Here is a 16,975-nt window from a genome sequence, read left to right on the forward strand (position 1 = left end):
ATTGCTCAACATTTTTTGGTCTAATCTATTTTAAAATCTAGAAACTTAAATAAATCATATGTTGCCTACGACAATTTGTATTCCTAGGCGGTCACCAATCCAAGTACTGACCAATCCCGACGTTGCTTAACTTACGAGCCCGGACGAGATCGGGTGCATTCAACCTGTTATGGTCGTACGCATTATTGGTCAACATTTTTTGGTCTAATCTATTTAAAAATGTAGAAACTTAAATAAATCATATTTTGACCACGACAATTGGTATTCCTAGGGGGTCACCCATCCAAGTACTGACCAATCCCGACGTAGCTTAACTTACGAGATCGGACGAGATTGGGTACATTAACCTGGTATGGTCGTACGCAGTATTGGTCAACATTTTTTGGTCTAATCTATTTAAAAATGTAGAAACTTAAATAAATCATATTTTGACCACGACAATTGGTATTCCTAGGCGGTCACCCATCCAAGTACTGACCAATCCCGACGTTGCTTAACTTACGAGATCGGACGAGATTGGGTACATTAACCTGGTATGGTCGTTCGCAGTATTGGTCAACATTTTTTGGTCTAATCTATTTAAAAATGTAGAAACTTAAATAAATCATATTTTGCCTACCACAATTGGTATTCCTAGGCGGTCACCCATCCAAGTACTAACCAACCCCGAGGTTGCATAACTTACGAGATCGGACGAGATCGGGTGCATTCAACCTGGTATGGTCGTGGGCAGTATTGGTCAACATTTTTTGGTCTTATCTATTTAAAAATGTAAAAACCTAAATAAATCATGTTTTTCCTACGACAATTGGTGTTCCTAGGCGGTTACCCATCCAAGTACTAACCAATCCCGACGTTGCTTAACTTCCGAGATCGGACGAGATCGGGTGCATTCAAACTGGTATGGTGGTAGGCAGTATTGGTCAACATGTTTTGGTCTAAACTCTTTGAAAATGTAAACATTGGTATATATTTTAAAAATCATATTTTGCCTACGACAATTGGTATTCCTAGGCGGTCACCCATCCAAGTACTAACCAATCCCGACGTTGCTTAACTTCCGAGATCGGACGAGATCGGGTGCATTCAACCTGATATGGTCGTAAGCAGTATTTCTCAACATTTTACGTCTAATCTATTTAAAAAAGTAAAAACTTAAATAAATCATATTTTGCCTACGACAATTGGTATTCCTAGGCGGTCACCCATCCAAGTACTAACCAATCCCGACCATGCTTAACTTCCGAGATCGGACGAGATCGGGTGCATTCAACCTGGTATGGTCGTAGACAGTGTTGGTCAACATTTATGGTCTAATCTATTTAAAAATGTAAAAACTTAAATAAATCATATTTTGCCTACGATATTTTGTATTCCTAGGCGGTCACCAATTCAAGTACAGACCAATCCCGACGTTGTTCAACTTACGAGATCGGACGAGATCGGGTGCATTCAACCTGTTATGGTCGTAGGCATCATTGGTCAACATTTTTTGGTCTAATCTAATTAAAAATGTAGAAACTTAAATAAATCATATTTTGCCTACGACAATTGGTATTCCTAGGCGGTCACCCATCCAAGTACTAACCAACCCCGAGGTTGCTTAACTTACGAGATCGGACGAGATCGGGTGCATTCAACCTGGTATGGTCGTAGGCACTATTGGTCAACATTTTTTGAGCTAATCTATTTAAAAATGTAAACATATTTTAAAAATCATATTTTGCCTATGACAATTTGTATTCCTAGGCGGTCACCAATCCAAGTACTGACCAATCCCGACGTTGCTTAACTTACGAGCCCGGACGAGATCGGGTGCATTCAACCTGTTATGGTCGTAGGCATCATTGGTCAACTTTTTTTGGTCTTATCTATTTATAAATGTAAAAACTGGAATGAATCATATTTTGCCTACGACAATTGGTATTCCTAGGCGGTCTCCCATCCAAGTACTAACCAATCCTGACGTTGCTTAACTTACGAGATCGGACGAGATCGGGTGCATTCAACCTGGTAGGGTCGTAGGCAGTATTGCTCAACATTTTTTGGTCTAATCTATTTTAAAATCTAGAAACTTAAATAAATAATATGTTGCCTACGACAATTTGTATTCCTAGGCGGTCACCAATCCAAGTACTGACCAATCCCGACGTTGCTTAACTTACGAGCCCGGACGAGATCGGGTGCATTCAACCTGGTATGGTCGTAGACAGTATTGGTCAACATTTTTTGGTCTTAGCTATTTAAACATGTAAAAACTTAAATAAATCATGTTTTTCCTACGAGAATTGGTATTCCTAGGCGGTCACCCATCCAAGTACTAACCAATCCCGACGTCGCTTAACTTCCGAGATCGGACGAAATCGGGTGCATTGAACCTGGTATGGTCGAAGGCACTATTGGTCAACATTTTTTGGTCTAATCTATTTAAAAATGTAAAAACTTAAATAAATCATATTTTGCCTACGATAATTTGTATTCCTAGGCGGTCACCAATTCAAGTTCAGACCAATCCCGACGTTGTTCAACTTACGAGATCGGACGAGATCGGGTGCATTCAACCTGTTATGGTCGTAGGCACTATTGGTCAACATTTTTTGAGCTAATCTATTTAAAAATGTAAACATATTTTAAAAATCATATTTTGCCTATGACAATTTGTATTCCTAGGCGGTCACCAATCCAAGTACTGACCAATCCCGACGTTGCTTAACTTACGAGCCCGGACGAGATCGGGTGCATTCAACCTGTTATGGTCGTAGGCATCATTGGTCAACATTTTTTGGTCTTATCTATTTATAAATGTAAAAACTGGAATAAATCATATTTTGCCTACGACAATTGGTATTCCTAGGCGGTCTCCCATCCAAGTACTAACCAATCCTGACGTTGCTTAACTTACGAGATCGGATGAGATCGGGTGCATTCAAACTGGTAGGGTCGTAGGCAGTATTGCTCAACATTTTTTGGTCTAATCTATTTTAAAATCTAGAAACTTAAATAAATCATATGTTGCCTACGACAATTTGTATTCCTAGGCGGTCACCAATCCAAGTACTGACCAATCCCGACGTTGCTTAACTTACGAGCCCGGACGAGATCGGGTGCATTCAACCTGTTATGGTCGTACGCAGTATTGGTCAACATTTTTTGGTCTAATCTATTTAAAAATGTAGAAACTTAAATAAATCATATTTTGACCACGACAATTGGTATTCCTAGGGGGTCACCCATCCAAGTACTGACCAATCCCGACGTAGCTTAACTTACGAGATCGGACGAGATTGGGTACATTAACCTGGTATGGTCGTACGCAGTATTGGTCAACATTTTTTGGTCTAATCTATTTAAAAATGTAGAAACTTAAATAAATCATATTTTGACCACGACAATTGGTATTCCTAGGCGGTCACCCATCCAAGTACTGACCAATCCCGACGTTGCTTAACTTACGAGATCGGACGAGATTGGGTACATTAACCTGGTATGGTCGTTCGCAGTATTGGTCAACATTTTTTGGTCTAATCTATTTAAAAATGTAGAAACTAAAATAAATCATATTTTGCCTACCACAATTGGTATTCCTAGGCGGTCACCCATCCAAGTACTAACCAACCCCGAGGTTGCATAACTTACGAGATCGGACGAGATCGGGTGCATTCAACCTGGTATGGTCGTGGGCAGTATTGGTCAACATTTTTTGGTCTTATCTATTTAAAAATGTAAAAACCTAAATAAATCATGTTTTTCCTACGACAATTGGTGTTCCTAGGCGGTTACCCATCCAAGTACTAACCAATCCCGACGTTGCTTAACTTCCGAGATCGGACGAGATCGGGTGCATTCAAACTGGTATGGTGGTAGGCAGTATTGGTCAACATGTTTTGGTCAAAACTCTTTGAAAATGTAAACATTGGTATATATTTTAAAAATCATATTTTGCCTACGACAATTGGTATTCCTAGGCGGTCACCCATCCAAGTACTAACCAATCCCGACGTTGCTTAACTTCCGAGATCGGACGAGATCGGGTGCATTCAACCTGGTATGGTCGTAAGCAGTATTTCTCAACATTTTACGTCTAATCTATTTAAAAAAGTAAAAACTTAAATAAATCATATTTTGCCTACGACAATTGGTATTCCTAGGCGGTCACCCATCCAAGTACTAACCAATCCCGACCATGCTTAACTTCCGAGATCGGACGAGATCGGGTGCATTCAACCTGGTATGGTCGTAGACAGTGTTGGTCAACATTTATGGTCTAATCTATTTAAAAATGTAAAAACTTAAATAAATCATATTTTGCCTACGATAATTTGTATTCCTAGGCGGTCACCAATTCAAGTACAGACCAATCCCGACGTTGTTCAACTTACGAGATCGGACGAGATCGGGTGCATTCAACCTGTTATGGTCGTAGGCATCATTGGTCAACATTTTTTGGTCTAATCTAATTAAAAATGTAGAAACTTAAATAAATCATATTTTGCCTACGACAATTGGTATTCCTAGGCGGTCACCCATCCAAGTACTAACCAACCCCGAGGTTGCTTAACTTACGAGATCGGACGAGATCGGGTGCATTCAACCTGGTATGGTCGTAGGCACTATTGGTCAACATTTTTTGAGCTAATCTATTTAAAAATGTAAACATATTTTAAAAATCATATTTTGCCTATGACAATTTGTATTCCTAGGCGGTCACCAATCCAAGTACTGACCAATCCCGACGTTGCTTAACTTACGAGCCCGGACGAGATCGGGTGCATTCAACCTGTTATGGTCGTAGGCATCATTGGTCAACTTTTTTTGGTCTTATCTATTTATAAATGTAAAAACTGGAATGAATCATATTTTGCCTACGACAATTGGTATTCCTAGGCGGTCTCCCATCCAAGTACTAACCAATCCTGACGTTGCTTAACTTACGAGATCGGACGAGATCGGGTGCATTCAACCTGGTAGGGTCGTAGGCAGTATTGCTCAACATTTTTTGGTCTAATCTATTTTAAAATCTAGAAACTTAAATAAATCATATGTTGCCTACGACAATTTGTATTCCTAGGCGGTCACCAATCCAAGTACTGACCAATCCCGACGTTGCTTAACTTACGAGCCCGGACGAGATCGGGTGCATTCAACCTGTTATGGTCGTACGCAGAATTGGTCAACATTTTTTGGTCTAATCTATTTAAAAATGTAGAAACTTAAATAAATCATATTTTGACCACGACAATTGGTATTCCTAGGCGGTCACCCATCCAAGTACTGACCAATCCCGACGTTGCTTAACTTACGAGATCGGACGAGATTGGGTACATTAACCTGGCATGGTCGTACGCAGTATTGGTCAACATTTTTTGGTCTAATCCATTTAAAAATGTAGAAATTTAAATAAATCATATTTTGACCACGACAATTGGTATTCCTAGGCGGTCACCCATCCAAGTACTGACCAATCCCGACGTTGCTTAACTTACGAGATCGGACGAGATTGGGTACATTAACCTGGTATGGTCGTACGCAGTATTGGTCAACATTTTTTGGTCTAATCTATTTAAAAATGTAGAAACTTAAATAAATCATATTGTGCCTACGAGAATTGGTATTCCTAGGCGGTCACCCATCCAAGTACTAACCAATCCCGACGTTTCTTAACTTCCGAGAACGGACGAGATGGGGTGCATTAAACATGGTATGTTCGTAGGCAGTATTGGTCAACATTTTTTGGTCTAATCTATTTAAAAATGTAGAAACTTAAATAAATCATATTTTGCCTACCACAATTGGTATTCCTAGGCGGTCACCCATCCAAGTACTAACCAACCCCGAGGTTGCATAACTTACGAGATCGGACGAGATCGGGTGCATTCAACCTGGTATGGTCGTGGGCAGTATTGGTCAACATTTTTTGGTCTTATCTATTTAAAAATGTAAAAACCTAAATAAATCATGTTTTTCCTACGACAATTGGTGTTCCTAGGCGGTTACCCATCCAAGTACTTACCAATCCCGACGTTGCTTAACTTCCGAGATCGGACGAGATCGGGTGCATTCAAACTGGTATGGTGGTAGGCAGTATTGGTCAACATGTTTTGGTCTAAACTCTTTGAAAATGTAAACATTGGTATATATTTTAAAAATCATATTTTGCCTACGACAATTGGTATTCCTAGGCGGTCACCCATCCAGGTACTAACCAATCCCGACGTTGCTTAACTTCCGAGATCGGACGAGATCGGGAGCATTAACCTGGTATGGTCGTAGGCAGTATTGCTCAACATTTTTTGGTCTAAACTCCTTGAAAATCTAGAAACTTAAATAAATCATATTTTGCCTACGACAATTGCTATTCCTAGGCGGTCACCAATCCAAGTACTAACCAATCCCGACGTTGCTTAACTTCCGAGAACGGACGAGATCGGGTGCATTCAACCTGGTATGGTCGTAGGCAATATTGCTCAACATTTTTTGGTCTAATCTATTTTAAAATCTAGAAACTTAAATAAATCATATGTTGCCTACGACAATTTGTATTCCTAGGCGGTCACCAATCCAAGTACTAACCAATCCCGACGTTGCTTAACTTCCGAGAACGGACGAGGTGGGGTGCATTAAACATGGTATTGTCGTAGGCAATATTGGTCAACATTTTTTGGTCTAATCCATTTAAAAATGTAGAAAGTTAAATAAATCATATTTTGCCTACGACAATTGGTATTCCTAGGCGGTCACCCATCCAAGTACTAACCAACCCCGAGGTTGCATAACTTACGAGATCGGACGAGATCAGGTGCATTCAACCTGGTATGGTCGTGGGCAGTATTGGTCAACATTTTTTGGTCTTATCTATTTAAAAATGTAAAAACCTAAATAAATCATATTTTGCCTACGACAATTGGTATTCCTAGGCGGTCACCCATCCAAGTACTAACCAACCCCGAGGTTGCATAACTTACGAGATCGGACGAGATCGGGTGCATTCAACCTGGTATGGTCGTGGGCAGTATTGGTCAACATTTTTTGGTCTTATCTATTTAAAAATATAAAAACCTAAATAAATCATGTTTTTCCTACGACAATTGGTGTTCCTAGGCGGTCACCCATCCAAGTACTAACCAATCCCGACGTTGCTTAACTTCCGAGATCGGACGAGATCGGGTGCATTCAAACTGGTATGGTGGTAGGCAGTATTGGTCAACATGTTTTGGTCTAAACTCTTTGAAAATGTAAACATTGGTATATATTTTAAAAATCATATTTTGCCTACGACAATTGGTATTCCTAGGCGGTCACCCATCCAGGTACTACCCATTCCCGACGATGCTTAACTTCCGAGATCGGACGAGATCGGGTGCATTAAACATGATATGTTCGTAGGCAGTATTGGTCAACATTTTTTGGTCTAATCTATTTAAAAATTTAGAAACTTAAATAAATCATATTTTGCCTACGACAATTGGTATTCCTAGGCGGTCGCCCATTCAAGTACTAAACAATCCCGAGGTTGTTTAACTTCCGAGATCGGACGAGATCGGGAGCATTAACCTGGTATGGTCGTAGGCAGTATTGCTCAACATTTTTGGTTTAATCTATTTGAAAATCAAAAAACTTAAATAAATCATATGTTGCCTACGACAATTGCTATTACTAGGCGGTCACCCATCCAAATACTAACCAATCCCAACGTTGCTTAACTTTCGAGATCGGACGAGATCGGGAGCATTCAACCTGGAATGGTCGTAGGCAGTACTGGTCAACATGTTTTGGTCTAAACTCTTTGAAAATGTAAACATTTGTCTATATTTTAAAAATCATATTTTGCCTACGACAATTGCTATTCCTAGGCGGTCACCCATCCAACTACTAACCAATCCCGACGTTGCTATTCCTAGGCGGTCACCCATCCAAGTACTAACCAATCCTGACGTTGCTTAACTTACGAGATCGGATGAGATCGGGTGCATTCAACCTGGTAGGGTCGTAGGCAGTATTGCTCAACATTTTTTGGTCTAATCTATTTTAAAATCTAGAAACTTAAATAAATCATATGTTGCCTACGACAATTTGTATTCCTAGGCGGTCACCAATCCAAGTACTGACCAATCCCGACGTTGCTTAACTTACGAGCCCGGACGAGATCGGGTGCATTCAACCTGTTATGGTCGTAGGCAGCATTCGTCAACATTTTTTGGTCTAATCTATTTAAAAATGTAAAAACTTAAATAAATCATATTTTGCCTACGACAATTGGTATTCCTAGGCGGTTACCCATCCAAGTACTGACCAATCCCGACGTTGCTTAACTTACGAGATCGGACGAGATTGGGTACATTAACCTGGTATGGTCGTACGCAGTATTGGTCAACATTTTTTGGTCTAATCTATTTAAAAATGTAGAAAATTAAATAAATCATATTTTGCCTACGACAATTGGTATTCCTAGGCGGTCACCCATCCAAGTACTAACCAACCCCGAGGTTGCATAACTTACGAGATCGGACGAGATCGGGTGCATTCAACCTGGTATGGTCGTGGGCAGTATTGGTCAACATTTTTTGGTCTTATCTATTTAAAAATCTAAAAACCTAAATAAATCATGTTTTTCCTACGACAATTGGTGTTCCTAGGCGGTTACCCATCCAAGTACTAACCAATCCCGACGTTGCTTAACTTCCGAGATCGGACGAGATCGGGTGCATTCAAACTGGTATGGTGGTATGCAGTATTGGTCAACATGTTTTGGTCTAAACTCATTGAAAATGTAAACATTGGTATATATTTTAAAAATCATATTTTGCCTACGACAATTGGTATTCCTAGGCGGTCACCCATCCAGGTACTAACCAATCCCGACGTTGCTTAACTTCCGAGATCGGACGAGATCGGGTGCATTAAACATGATATGTTCGTAGGCAGTATTGGTCAACATTTTTTGGTCTAATCTATTTAAAAATGTAGAAACTTAAATAAATCATATTTTGCCTACGACAATTGGTATTCCTAGGCGGTCACCCATCCAAGTCCTAACCAATCCCGACGTTGCTTAACTTCCGAGAACGGACGAGATGGGGTGCATTAAACATGGTATGTTCGTAGGCAGTATTGGTCAACATTTTTTGGTCTAATCTATTTAAAAATGTAGAAACTTAAATAAATCATATTTTGCCTACGACAATTGGTATTCCTAGGCGGTCACCCATCCAAGTACTAACCAACCCCGAGGTTGCATAACTTACGAGATCGGACGAGATCGGGTGCATTGAACCTGGTATGGTCGTGGGCAGTATTGGTCAACATTTTTTGGTCTTATCTATTTAAAAATGTAAAAACCTAAATAAATCATGTTTTTCCTACGACAATTGGTGTTCCTAGGCGGTCACCCATCCAAGTACTAACCAATCCCGACGTTGCTTAACTTCCGAGATCGGACGAGATCGGGTGCATTAAACATGATATGTTCGTAGGCAGTATTGGTCAACATTTTTTGGTCTAATCTATTTAAAAATTTAGAAACTTAAATAAATCATATTTTGCCTACGACAATTGGTATTCCTAGGCGGTCACCCATCCAAGTACTAAACAATCCCGAGGTTGTTTAACTTCCGAGATCGGACGAGATCGGGAGCATTAACCTGGTATGGTCGTAGACAGTATTGCTCAACATTTTTTGGTTTAATCTATTTGAAAATCTAAAAACTTAAATAAATCATATGTTGCCTACGACAATTGCTATTACTAGGCGGTCACCCATCCAAATACTAACCAATCCCAACGTTGCTTAACTTTCGAGATCGGACGAAATCGGGAGCATTCAACCTGGTATGGTCGTAGGCAGTACTGGTCAACATGTTTTGGTCTAAACTCTTTGAAAATGTAAACATTTGTCTATATTTTAAAAATCATATTTTGCCTACGACAATTGCTATTCCTAGGCGGTCACCCATCCAAGTACTAACCAATCCCGACGTTGCTTAACTCCCGAGATCGGACGAGATCGGGTGCATTCAACCTGGTATGGTCGTAGGCAGTATTGCTCAACATTTTTTGGTCTAAACTCCTTGAAAATCTAGAAACTTAAATAAATCATATTTTGCCTACGACAATTGCTATTCCTAGGCGGTCACCAATCCAAGTACTGACCAATCCCGACGTTGCTTAACTTACGAGCCCGGACGAGATCGGATGCATTCAACCTGTTATGGTCGTTGGCAGCATTCGTCAACATTTTTTGGTCTAATCTATTTAAAAATGTAAAAACTTAAATAAATCATATTTTGACCACGACAATTGGTATTCCTAGGCGGTCAACCATCCAAGTACTGACCAATCCCGACGTTGCTTAACTTCCGAGAACGGACGAGATGGGGTGCATTAAACATGGTATGTTCGTAGGCAGTATTGGTCAACATTTTTTGGTCTAATCTATTTAAAAATGTAGAAACTTAAATAAATCATGTTTTGCCTACGACAATTGGTATTCCTAGGCGGTCACCCATCCAAGTACTAACCAATCCCGACGTTGCTTAACTTCCGAGATCGGACGAGATCGGGTGCATTAAACATGGTATGGTCGTAGGCACTATTGGTCAACGTTTTTTGGTCTTAGCTATTTAAACATGTAAAAACTTAAATAAATCATGTTTTTCCTACGAGAATTGGTATTCCTAGGCGGTCACCCATCCAAGTACTAACCAATCCCGACGTCGCTTAACTTCCGAGATCGGACGAAATCGGGTGCATTGAACCTGGTATGGTCGAAGGCACTATTGGTCAACATTTTTTGGTCTAATCTATTTAAAAATGTAAAAACTTAAATAAATCATATTTTGCCTACGATAATTTGTATTCCTAGGCGGTCACCAATTCAAGTACAGACCAATCCCGACGTTGTTTAACTTACGAGATCGGACGAGATCGGGTGCATTCAACCTGTTATGGTCGTAGGCATCATTGGTCAACATTTTTTGGTCTTATCTATTTATAAATGTAAAAACTGGAATAAATCATATTTTGCCTACGACAATTGGTATTCCTAGGCGGTCTCCCATCCAAGTACTAACCAATCCCGACATTGCTTAACTTCCGAGATCGGACGATATCGGGTGCATTAAACATGATATGTTCGTAGTCAGTATTGGTCAACATTTTTTGGTCTAATCTAATTAAAAATGTAGAAACTTAAATAAATCATATTTTGCCTACGACAATTGGTATTCCTAGGCGGTCACCCATCCAAGTACTAACCAACCCCGAGGTTGCTTAACTTACGAGATCGGACGAGATCGGGTGCATTCAACCTGGTATGGTCGTAGGCAGTATTGGTCAACATTTTTTGAGCTAATCTATTTAAAAATGTAAACATATTTTAAAAATCATATTTTGCCTATGACAATTTGTATTCCTAGGCGGTCACCAATCCAAGTACTGACCAATCCCGACGTTGCTTAACTTACGAGCCCGGACGAGATCGGTTGCATTGAACCTGTTATGGTCGTAGCCATGATTGGTCAACATTTTTTGGTCTTATCTATTTTAAAATCTAGAAACTTAAATAAATCATATGTTGCCTACGACAATTTGTATTCCTAGGCGGTCACCAATCCAAGTACTGACCAATCCCGACGTTGCTTAACTTACGAGCCCGGACGAGATCGGGTGCATTCAACCTGTTATGGTCGTACGCAGTATTGGTCAACATTTTTTGGTCTAATCTATTTTAAAATCTAGAAACTTAAATAAATCATATGTTGCCTACGACAATTTGTATTCCTAGGCGGTCACCAATCCAAGTACTGACCAATCCCGACGTTGCTTAACTTACGAGCCCGGACGAGATCGGGTGCATTCAACCTGTTATGGTCGTACGCAGTATTGGTCAACATTTTTTGGTCTAATCTATTTAAAAATGTAGAAACTTAAATAAATCATATTTTGACCACGACAATTGGTATTCCTAGGCGGTCACCCATCAAAGTACTGACCAATCCCGACGTTGCTTAACTTACGAGATCGGACGAGATTGGGTACATTAACCTGGTATGGTCGTACGCAGTATTGGTCAACATTTTTTGGTCTAATCTATTTAAAAATGTAGAAATTTAAATAAATCATATTTTGACCACGACAATTGGTATTCCTAGGTGGTCACCCATCCAAGTCCTGACCAATCCCGACGTTGCTTAACTTACGAGATCGGACGAGATTGGGTACATTAACCTGGTATGGTCGTTCGCAGTATTGGTCAACATTTTTTGGTCTAATCTATTTAAAAATGTAGAAACTTAAATAAATCATATTTTGCCTACCACAATTGGTATTCCTAGGCGGTCACCCATCCAAGTACTAACCAACCCCGAGGTTGCATAACTTACGAGATCGGACGAGATCGGGTGCATTCAACCTGGTATGGTCGTGGGCAGTATTGGTCAACATTTTTTGGTCTTATCTATTTAAAAATGTAAAAACCTAAATAAATCATGTTTTTCCTACGACAATTGGTGTTCCTAGGCGGTTACCCATCCAAGTACTAACCAATCCCGACGTTGCTTAACTTCCGAGATCGGACGAGATCGGGTGCATTCAAACTGGTATGGTGGTAGGCAGTATTGGTCAACATGTTTTGGTCTAAACTCTTTGAAAATGTAAACATTGGTATATATTTTAAAAATCATATTTTGCCTACGACAATTGGTATTCCTAGGCGGTCACCCATCCAAGTACTAACCAATCCCGACGTTGCTTAACTTCCGAGATCGGACGAGATCGGGTGCATTCAACCTGGTATGGTCGTAAGCAGTATTTCTCAACATTTTACGTCTAATCTATTTAAAAAAGTAAAAACTTAAATAAATCATATTTTGCCTACGACAATTGGTATTCCTAGGCGGTCACCCATCCAAGTACTAACCAATCCCGACCATGCTTAACTTCCGAGATCGGACGAGATCGGGTGCATTCAACCTGGTATGGTCGTAGACAGTGTTGGTCAACATTTATGGTCTAATCTATTTAAAAATGTAAAAACTTAAATAAATCATATTTTGCCTACGATAATTTGTATTCCTAGGCGGTCACCAATTCAAGTACAGACCAATCCCGACGTTGTTCAACTTACGAGATCGGACGAGATCGGGTGCATTCAACCTGTTATGGTCGTAGGCATCATTGGTCAACATTTTTTGGTCTAATCTAATTAAAAATGTAGAAACTTAAATAAATCATATTTTGCCTACGACAATTGGTATTCCTAGGCGGTCACCCATCCAAGTACTAACCAACCCCGAGGTTGCATAACTTACGAGATCGGACGAGATCGGGTGCATTCAACCTGGTATGGTCGTGGGCAGTATTGGTCAACATTTTTTGGTCTTATCTATTTAAAAATGTAAAAACCTAAATAAATCATGTTTTTCCTACGACAATTGGTGTTCCTAGGCGGTTACCCATCCAAGTACTAACCAATCCCGACGTTGCTTAACTTCCGAGATCGGACGAGATCGGGTGCATTCAAACTGGTATGGTGGTAGGCAGTATTGGTCAACATGTTTTGGTCTAAACTCTTTGAAAATGTAAACATTGGTATATATTTTAAAAATCATATTTTGCCTACCACAATTGGTATTCCTAGGCGGTCACCCATCCAGGTACTAACCAATCCCGACGTTGCCTAACTTCCGAGATCGGACGAGATCAGGTGCATTAAACATGATATGTTCGTAGGCAGTATTGGTCAACATTTTTTGGTCTAATCTATTTAAAAATGTAGAAACCTAAATAAATCTTATTTTGACTACGACAATTGGTATTCCTAGGCGGTCACCCATCCAAGTACTAACCAATCCCGACGTTGCTTAACTTCCGAGAACGGACGAGGTGGGGTGCATTAAACATGGTATGTTCGTAGGGAATATTGGTCAACATTTTTTGGTCTAATCCATTTAAAAATGTAGAAACTTAAATAAATAATATATGTTGCCTACGACAATTGGTATTCCTAGGCGGTCACCCATCCAAGTACTAACCAACCCCGAGGTTGCATAACTTACGAGATCGGACGAGATCGGGTGCATTCAACCTGGTATGGTCGTGGGCAGTATTGGTCAACATTTTTTGGTCTTATCTATTTAAACATGTAAAAACCTAAATAAATCATGTTTTTCCTACGACAATTGGTGTTCCTAGGCGGTCACCCATCCAGGTACTAACCAATCCCGACGTTGCTTAACTTCCGAGATCGGACGAGATCGGGTGCATTCAAACTGGTATGGTGGTAGGCAGTATTGGTCAACATGTTTTGGTCTAAACTCTTTGAAAATGTAAACATTGGTATATATTTTAAAAATCATATTTTGCCTACGACAATTGGTATTCCTAGGCGGTCACCCATCCAGGTACTACCCAATCCCGACGTTGCTTAACTTCCGAGATCGGACGAGATCGGGTGCATTAAACATGATATGTTCGTAGGCAGTATTGGTCAACATTTTTTGGTCTAATCTATTTAAAAATTTAGAAACTTAAATAAATCATATTTTGCCTACGACAATTGGTATTCCTAGGCGGTCACCCATTCAAGTACTAAACAATCCCGAGGTTGTGTAACTTCCGAGATCGGACGAGATCGGGAGCATTAACCTGGTATGGTCGTAGGCAGTATTGCTCAACATTTTTTGGTTTAATCTATTTGAAAATCTAAAAACTTAAATAAATCATATGTTGCCTACGACAATTGCTATTACTAGGCGGTCACCCATCCAAATACTAACCAATCCCAACGTTGCTTAACTTTCGAGATCGGACGAGATCGGGAGCATTCAACCTGGAATGGTCGTAGGCAGTATTGCTCAACATTTTTTGGTCTAAACTCCTTGAAAATCTCGAAACTTAAATAAATCATATTTTGCCTACGACAATTGCTATTCCTAGGCGGTCACCCATCCAAGTACTAACCAATCCTGACGTTGCTTAACTTACGAGATCGGACGAGATCGGGTGCATTCAACCTGGTATGGTCGTAGGCAGTATTGCTCAACATTTTTTGGTCTAAACTCCTTGAAAATCTAGAAACTTAAATAAATCATATTTTGCCTACGACAATTGCTATTCCTAGGCGGTCACCCATCCAAGTACTAACCAATCCTGACGTTGCTTAACTTACGAGATCGGACGAGATCGGGTGCATTCAACCTGGTAGGGTCGTAGGCAGTATTGCTCAATATTTTTTGGTCTAATCTATTTTAAAATATAGAAACTTAAATAAATCATATGTTGCCTACGACAATTTGTATTCCTAGGCGGTCACCATAAATCATATGTTGCCTACGACAATTTGTATTCCTAGGCGGTCACCAATCCAAGTACTAAACAATCCCGAGGTTGCATAACTTCCGAGATCGGACGAGATCGGGTGCATTCAACCTGGCATGGTCGTAGCCAGTATTGGTCAACATTTTTTGGTCTAATCTATTTAAAAATGTAAAAACTGTAGTAAATCATATTTTGCCTACGACAATTGGTATTCCTAGGCGGTCACCCATCCAAGTACTTACCAATCCCGACGTCGCTTAACTTCCGAGATCGGACGAGATCGGGTGCATTCAACCTGGTATGGTCGCAGGCAGTACTGCTCAACATGTTTTGGTCTAAACTCTTTGAAAATGTAAACATTGGTCTATATTTAAAAAATCATATTTTGCCTACGACAATTGGTATTCCTAGGCGGTCACCCATCCAAGTACTAACCAATCCCGTGGTGGCTTAACTTCCGAGATCGGACGAGATCGGGTTCATTCAACCTGGTATGGTCGTAGGCAGTATTGCTCAACATTTTTTGGTCTAAACTCCTTGAAAATGTAAACATTTATATATAATATAAAAATTATATTTGCCTACGACAATTGTTATTCCTAGGCGGTCACCCATCCAAGTACTAACCAATCCTTACGTTGTTTAACTTCCGAGACCGGACGAGATCGGGTGCATTAAACATGGTATGGTCGTAGGTTGTGTCGATCAACATTTTTTGGTCTAATCTATTTATAAATTAGAAACTTAAATAAATCATATTTTGCCAACGACAATTGGTATTCCTAGGTGTTCACCCATCCAAGTACTGACCATTCCCGACGTTGCTTAACTTACGAGATCGGACGAGATTGGGTACATTAACCTGGTATGGTCGTAGGCAGTATTGGTCAACATTTTTTGGTCTAATCTATTTAAAAATGTAGAAACTTAAATAAATCATATTTTGCCTACGACAATTGGTATTCCTAGGCGGTCTCCCATCCAAGTACTAACCAATCCCGACGTTGCTTAACTTCCGAGATCGGACGAGATCGGGTGCATTAAACATGGTATGGTCGTAGGCACTATTGGTCAACATTTTTTGGTCTTAGCTATTTAAACATGTAAAAACTTAAATAAATCATGTTTTTCCTACGAGAATTGGTATTCCTAGGCGGTCACCCATCCAAGTACTAACCAATCCCGACGTCGCTTAACTTCCGAGATCGGACGAAATCGGGTGCATTGAACCTGGTATGGTCGAAGGCACTATTGGTCAACATTTTTTGGTCTAATCTATTTAAAAATGTAAAAACTTAAATAAATCATATTTTGCCTACGATAATTTGTATTCCTAGGCGGTCACCAATTCAAGTACAGACCAATCCCGACGTTGTTCAACTTACGAGATCGGACGAGATCGGGTGCATTCAACCTGTTATGGTCGTAGGCACTATTGGTCAACATTTTTTGAGCTAATCTATTTAAAAATGTAAACATATTTTAAAAATCATATTTTGCCTATGACAATTTGTATTCCTAGGCGGTCACCAATCCAAGTACTGACCAATCCCGACGTTGCTTAACTTACGAGCCCGGACGAGATCGGGTGCATTCAACCTGTTATGGTCGTAGGCATCATTGGTCAACATTTTTTGGTCTTATCTATTTATAAATGTAAAAA

The 16,975-nt window shown here is 39.9% G+C and overlaps 16 non-coding genes and 59 pseudogenes across 16 annotated transcripts; all 75 read right to left on the minus strand.

The window, feature by feature from the left end:
• Positions 1-62: 62 nt before the first annotated feature.
• Positions 63-181, minus strand: LOC146149173 (5S ribosomal RNA; annotated as a pseudogene).
• Positions 182-612: 431 nt separating this feature from the next.
• Positions 613-731, minus strand: LOC146149174 (5S ribosomal RNA; annotated as a pseudogene).
• A 65-nt stretch (positions 732-796) lies between these two features.
• On the minus strand, positions 797-915 carry LOC146149175 (5S ribosomal RNA; annotated as a pseudogene).
• Positions 916-989: 74 nt separating this feature from the next.
• LOC146149176 (5S ribosomal RNA) lies at positions 990-1,108 on the minus strand. Its single transcript, XR_014496444.1, has one exon. It is a non-coding gene; the product is annotated as a 5S ribosomal RNA (ribosomal RNA).
• A 64-nt stretch (positions 1,109-1,172) lies between these two features.
• On the minus strand, positions 1,173-1,291 carry LOC146149177 (5S ribosomal RNA). The gene has a single exon (XR_014498016.1). It is a non-coding gene; the product is annotated as a 5S ribosomal RNA (ribosomal RNA).
• Positions 1,292-1,539: 248 nt separating this feature from the next.
• LOC146149178 (5S ribosomal RNA) lies at positions 1,540-1,658 on the minus strand. The gene has a single exon (XR_014495478.1). It is a non-coding gene; the product is annotated as a 5S ribosomal RNA (ribosomal RNA).
• A 66-nt stretch (positions 1,659-1,724) lies between these two features.
• Positions 1,725-1,843, minus strand: LOC146149179 (5S ribosomal RNA; annotated as a pseudogene).
• Positions 1,844-1,908: 65 nt separating this feature from the next.
• On the minus strand, positions 1,909-2,027 carry LOC146149180 (5S ribosomal RNA; annotated as a pseudogene).
• A 65-nt stretch (positions 2,028-2,092) lies between these two features.
• LOC146149181 (5S ribosomal RNA) lies at positions 2,093-2,211 on the minus strand (annotated as a pseudogene).
• A 65-nt stretch (positions 2,212-2,276) lies between these two features.
• Positions 2,277-2,395, minus strand: LOC146149182 (5S ribosomal RNA; annotated as a pseudogene).
• Positions 2,396-2,645: 250 nt separating this feature from the next.
• LOC146149183 (5S ribosomal RNA) lies at positions 2,646-2,764 on the minus strand (annotated as a pseudogene).
• A 65-nt stretch (positions 2,765-2,829) lies between these two features.
• LOC146149184 (5S ribosomal RNA) lies at positions 2,830-2,948 on the minus strand (annotated as a pseudogene).
• Positions 2,949-3,013: 65 nt separating this feature from the next.
• LOC146149185 (5S ribosomal RNA) lies at positions 3,014-3,132 on the minus strand (annotated as a pseudogene).
• A 431-nt stretch (positions 3,133-3,563) lies between these two features.
• On the minus strand, positions 3,564-3,682 carry LOC146149186 (5S ribosomal RNA; annotated as a pseudogene).
• Positions 3,683-3,747: 65 nt separating this feature from the next.
• Positions 3,748-3,866, minus strand: LOC146149187 (5S ribosomal RNA; annotated as a pseudogene).
• Positions 3,867-3,940: 74 nt separating this feature from the next.
• On the minus strand, positions 3,941-4,059 carry LOC146149188 (5S ribosomal RNA). Its single transcript, XR_014495490.1, has one exon. It is a non-coding gene; the product is annotated as a 5S ribosomal RNA (ribosomal RNA).
• A 64-nt stretch (positions 4,060-4,123) lies between these two features.
• Positions 4,124-4,242, minus strand: LOC146149189 (5S ribosomal RNA). The gene has a single exon (XR_014498018.1). It is a non-coding gene; the product is annotated as a 5S ribosomal RNA (ribosomal RNA).
• A 248-nt stretch (positions 4,243-4,490) lies between these two features.
• LOC146149190 (5S ribosomal RNA) lies at positions 4,491-4,609 on the minus strand. The gene has a single exon (XR_014495479.1). It is a non-coding gene; the product is annotated as a 5S ribosomal RNA (ribosomal RNA).
• A 66-nt stretch (positions 4,610-4,675) lies between these two features.
• On the minus strand, positions 4,676-4,794 carry LOC146149191 (5S ribosomal RNA; annotated as a pseudogene).
• A 65-nt stretch (positions 4,795-4,859) lies between these two features.
• Positions 4,860-4,978, minus strand: LOC146149192 (5S ribosomal RNA; annotated as a pseudogene).
• Positions 4,979-5,043: 65 nt separating this feature from the next.
• Positions 5,044-5,162, minus strand: LOC146149193 (5S ribosomal RNA; annotated as a pseudogene).
• Positions 5,163-5,593: 431 nt separating this feature from the next.
• On the minus strand, positions 5,594-5,712 carry LOC146149194 (5S ribosomal RNA; annotated as a pseudogene).
• Positions 5,713-5,777: 65 nt separating this feature from the next.
• LOC146149195 (5S ribosomal RNA) lies at positions 5,778-5,896 on the minus strand (annotated as a pseudogene).
• Positions 5,897-5,961: 65 nt separating this feature from the next.
• On the minus strand, positions 5,962-6,080 carry LOC146149196 (5S ribosomal RNA; annotated as a pseudogene).
• Positions 6,081-6,154: 74 nt separating this feature from the next.
• LOC146149197 (5S ribosomal RNA) lies at positions 6,155-6,272 on the minus strand (annotated as a pseudogene).
• A 65-nt stretch (positions 6,273-6,337) lies between these two features.
• Positions 6,338-6,456, minus strand: LOC146149198 (5S ribosomal RNA; annotated as a pseudogene).
• A 65-nt stretch (positions 6,457-6,521) lies between these two features.
• Positions 6,522-6,640, minus strand: LOC146149199 (5S ribosomal RNA; annotated as a pseudogene).
• A 65-nt stretch (positions 6,641-6,705) lies between these two features.
• On the minus strand, positions 6,706-6,824 carry LOC146149200 (5S ribosomal RNA; annotated as a pseudogene).
• A 65-nt stretch (positions 6,825-6,889) lies between these two features.
• LOC146149201 (5S ribosomal RNA) lies at positions 6,890-7,008 on the minus strand (annotated as a pseudogene).
• Positions 7,009-7,073: 65 nt separating this feature from the next.
• On the minus strand, positions 7,074-7,192 carry LOC146149202 (5S ribosomal RNA; annotated as a pseudogene).
• A 74-nt stretch (positions 7,193-7,266) lies between these two features.
• LOC146149203 (5S ribosomal RNA) lies at positions 7,267-7,385 on the minus strand (annotated as a pseudogene).
• Positions 7,386-7,450: 65 nt separating this feature from the next.
• Positions 7,451-7,568, minus strand: LOC146149204 (5S ribosomal RNA; annotated as a pseudogene).
• A 64-nt stretch (positions 7,569-7,632) lies between these two features.
• LOC146149205 (5S ribosomal RNA) lies at positions 7,633-7,751 on the minus strand (annotated as a pseudogene).
• Positions 7,752-8,057: 306 nt separating this feature from the next.
• LOC146149206 (5S ribosomal RNA) lies at positions 8,058-8,176 on the minus strand (annotated as a pseudogene).
• Positions 8,177-8,241: 65 nt separating this feature from the next.
• On the minus strand, positions 8,242-8,359 carry LOC146149207 (5S ribosomal RNA; annotated as a pseudogene).
• A 65-nt stretch (positions 8,360-8,424) lies between these two features.
• LOC146149208 (5S ribosomal RNA) lies at positions 8,425-8,543 on the minus strand (annotated as a pseudogene).
• Positions 8,544-8,608: 65 nt separating this feature from the next.
• LOC146149209 (5S ribosomal RNA) lies at positions 8,609-8,727 on the minus strand (annotated as a pseudogene).
• A 74-nt stretch (positions 8,728-8,801) lies between these two features.
• On the minus strand, positions 8,802-8,920 carry LOC146149210 (5S ribosomal RNA). The gene has a single exon (XR_014498001.1). It is a non-coding gene; the product is annotated as a 5S ribosomal RNA (ribosomal RNA).
• A 65-nt stretch (positions 8,921-8,985) lies between these two features.
• Positions 8,986-9,104, minus strand: LOC146149211 (5S ribosomal RNA; annotated as a pseudogene).
• Positions 9,105-9,169: 65 nt separating this feature from the next.
• LOC146149212 (5S ribosomal RNA) lies at positions 9,170-9,288 on the minus strand (annotated as a pseudogene).
• A 65-nt stretch (positions 9,289-9,353) lies between these two features.
• On the minus strand, positions 9,354-9,472 carry LOC146149213 (5S ribosomal RNA; annotated as a pseudogene).
• Positions 9,473-9,537: 65 nt separating this feature from the next.
• Positions 9,538-9,655, minus strand: LOC146149214 (5S ribosomal RNA; annotated as a pseudogene).
• A 65-nt stretch (positions 9,656-9,720) lies between these two features.
• On the minus strand, positions 9,721-9,839 carry LOC146149215 (5S ribosomal RNA; annotated as a pseudogene).
• A 74-nt stretch (positions 9,840-9,913) lies between these two features.
• LOC146149216 (5S ribosomal RNA) lies at positions 9,914-10,032 on the minus strand. The gene has a single exon (XR_014497157.1). It is a non-coding gene; the product is annotated as a 5S ribosomal RNA (ribosomal RNA).
• Positions 10,033-10,097: 65 nt separating this feature from the next.
• LOC146149217 (5S ribosomal RNA) lies at positions 10,098-10,216 on the minus strand (annotated as a pseudogene).
• Positions 10,217-10,281: 65 nt separating this feature from the next.
• Positions 10,282-10,400, minus strand: LOC146149218 (5S ribosomal RNA; annotated as a pseudogene).
• A 65-nt stretch (positions 10,401-10,465) lies between these two features.
• Positions 10,466-10,584, minus strand: LOC146149219 (5S ribosomal RNA). The gene has a single exon (XR_014494924.1). It is a non-coding gene; the product is annotated as a 5S ribosomal RNA (ribosomal RNA).
• Positions 10,585-10,649: 65 nt separating this feature from the next.
• On the minus strand, positions 10,650-10,768 carry LOC146149220 (5S ribosomal RNA; annotated as a pseudogene).
• Positions 10,769-10,833: 65 nt separating this feature from the next.
• On the minus strand, positions 10,834-10,952 carry LOC146149221 (5S ribosomal RNA; annotated as a pseudogene).
• A 65-nt stretch (positions 10,953-11,017) lies between these two features.
• On the minus strand, positions 11,018-11,136 carry LOC146149222 (5S ribosomal RNA; annotated as a pseudogene).
• Positions 11,137-11,201: 65 nt separating this feature from the next.
• Positions 11,202-11,320, minus strand: LOC146149223 (5S ribosomal RNA). The gene has a single exon (XR_014495480.1). It is a non-coding gene; the product is annotated as a 5S ribosomal RNA (ribosomal RNA).
• Positions 11,321-11,570: 250 nt separating this feature from the next.
• On the minus strand, positions 11,571-11,689 carry LOC146149224 (5S ribosomal RNA; annotated as a pseudogene).
• Positions 11,690-11,754: 65 nt separating this feature from the next.
• On the minus strand, positions 11,755-11,873 carry LOC146149225 (5S ribosomal RNA; annotated as a pseudogene).
• Positions 11,874-12,304: 431 nt separating this feature from the next.
• Positions 12,305-12,423, minus strand: LOC146149226 (5S ribosomal RNA; annotated as a pseudogene).
• Positions 12,424-12,488: 65 nt separating this feature from the next.
• LOC146149227 (5S ribosomal RNA) lies at positions 12,489-12,607 on the minus strand (annotated as a pseudogene).
• A 74-nt stretch (positions 12,608-12,681) lies between these two features.
• On the minus strand, positions 12,682-12,800 carry LOC146149228 (5S ribosomal RNA). Its single transcript, XR_014495491.1, has one exon. It is a non-coding gene; the product is annotated as a 5S ribosomal RNA (ribosomal RNA).
• A 64-nt stretch (positions 12,801-12,864) lies between these two features.
• On the minus strand, positions 12,865-12,983 carry LOC146149229 (5S ribosomal RNA). The gene has a single exon (XR_014498019.1). It is a non-coding gene; the product is annotated as a 5S ribosomal RNA (ribosomal RNA).
• Positions 12,984-13,231: 248 nt separating this feature from the next.
• Positions 13,232-13,350, minus strand: LOC146149230 (5S ribosomal RNA; annotated as a pseudogene).
• Positions 13,351-13,415: 65 nt separating this feature from the next.
• On the minus strand, positions 13,416-13,534 carry LOC146149231 (5S ribosomal RNA; annotated as a pseudogene).
• A 74-nt stretch (positions 13,535-13,608) lies between these two features.
• On the minus strand, positions 13,609-13,727 carry LOC146149232 (5S ribosomal RNA; annotated as a pseudogene).
• A 65-nt stretch (positions 13,728-13,792) lies between these two features.
• On the minus strand, positions 13,793-13,911 carry LOC146149233 (5S ribosomal RNA; annotated as a pseudogene).
• A 67-nt stretch (positions 13,912-13,978) lies between these two features.
• LOC146149234 (5S ribosomal RNA) lies at positions 13,979-14,097 on the minus strand (annotated as a pseudogene).
• Positions 14,098-14,162: 65 nt separating this feature from the next.
• On the minus strand, positions 14,163-14,281 carry LOC146149235 (5S ribosomal RNA; annotated as a pseudogene).
• Positions 14,282-14,355: 74 nt separating this feature from the next.
• On the minus strand, positions 14,356-14,474 carry LOC146149236 (5S ribosomal RNA). Its single transcript, XR_014497593.1, has one exon. It is a non-coding gene; the product is annotated as a 5S ribosomal RNA (ribosomal RNA).
• Positions 14,475-14,539: 65 nt separating this feature from the next.
• LOC146149237 (5S ribosomal RNA) lies at positions 14,540-14,657 on the minus strand (annotated as a pseudogene).
• Positions 14,658-14,722: 65 nt separating this feature from the next.
• LOC146149238 (5S ribosomal RNA) lies at positions 14,723-14,841 on the minus strand (annotated as a pseudogene).
• A 65-nt stretch (positions 14,842-14,906) lies between these two features.
• On the minus strand, positions 14,907-15,025 carry LOC146149239 (5S ribosomal RNA; annotated as a pseudogene).
• A 65-nt stretch (positions 15,026-15,090) lies between these two features.
• On the minus strand, positions 15,091-15,209 carry LOC146149240 (5S ribosomal RNA; annotated as a pseudogene).
• A 112-nt stretch (positions 15,210-15,321) lies between these two features.
• On the minus strand, positions 15,322-15,440 carry LOC146149241 (5S ribosomal RNA; annotated as a pseudogene).
• A 65-nt stretch (positions 15,441-15,505) lies between these two features.
• LOC146149242 (5S ribosomal RNA) lies at positions 15,506-15,624 on the minus strand. The gene has a single exon (XR_014496012.1). It is a non-coding gene; the product is annotated as a 5S ribosomal RNA (ribosomal RNA).
• A 74-nt stretch (positions 15,625-15,698) lies between these two features.
• LOC146149243 (5S ribosomal RNA) lies at positions 15,699-15,817 on the minus strand. Its single transcript, XR_014496361.1, has one exon. It is a non-coding gene; the product is annotated as a 5S ribosomal RNA (ribosomal RNA).
• A 73-nt stretch (positions 15,818-15,890) lies between these two features.
• Positions 15,891-16,009, minus strand: LOC146149244 (5S ribosomal RNA; annotated as a pseudogene).
• Positions 16,010-16,256: 247 nt separating this feature from the next.
• Positions 16,257-16,375, minus strand: LOC146149245 (5S ribosomal RNA). The gene has a single exon (XR_014495515.1). It is a non-coding gene; the product is annotated as a 5S ribosomal RNA (ribosomal RNA).
• A 65-nt stretch (positions 16,376-16,440) lies between these two features.
• On the minus strand, positions 16,441-16,559 carry LOC146149246 (5S ribosomal RNA; annotated as a pseudogene).
• A 250-nt stretch (positions 16,560-16,809) lies between these two features.
• On the minus strand, positions 16,810-16,928 carry LOC146149247 (5S ribosomal RNA; annotated as a pseudogene).
• Positions 16,929-16,975: the final 47 nt, after the last annotated feature.

This window comes from Ascidiella aspersa, chromosome 4 (assembly GCF_963924565.1).
Source record: "Ascidiella aspersa chromosome 4, kaAscAspe10.2, whole genome shotgun sequence".
NCBI classification, from domain to species: Eukaryota; Metazoa; Chordata; class Ascidiacea; order Phlebobranchia; family Ascidiidae; genus Ascidiella; species Ascidiella aspersa.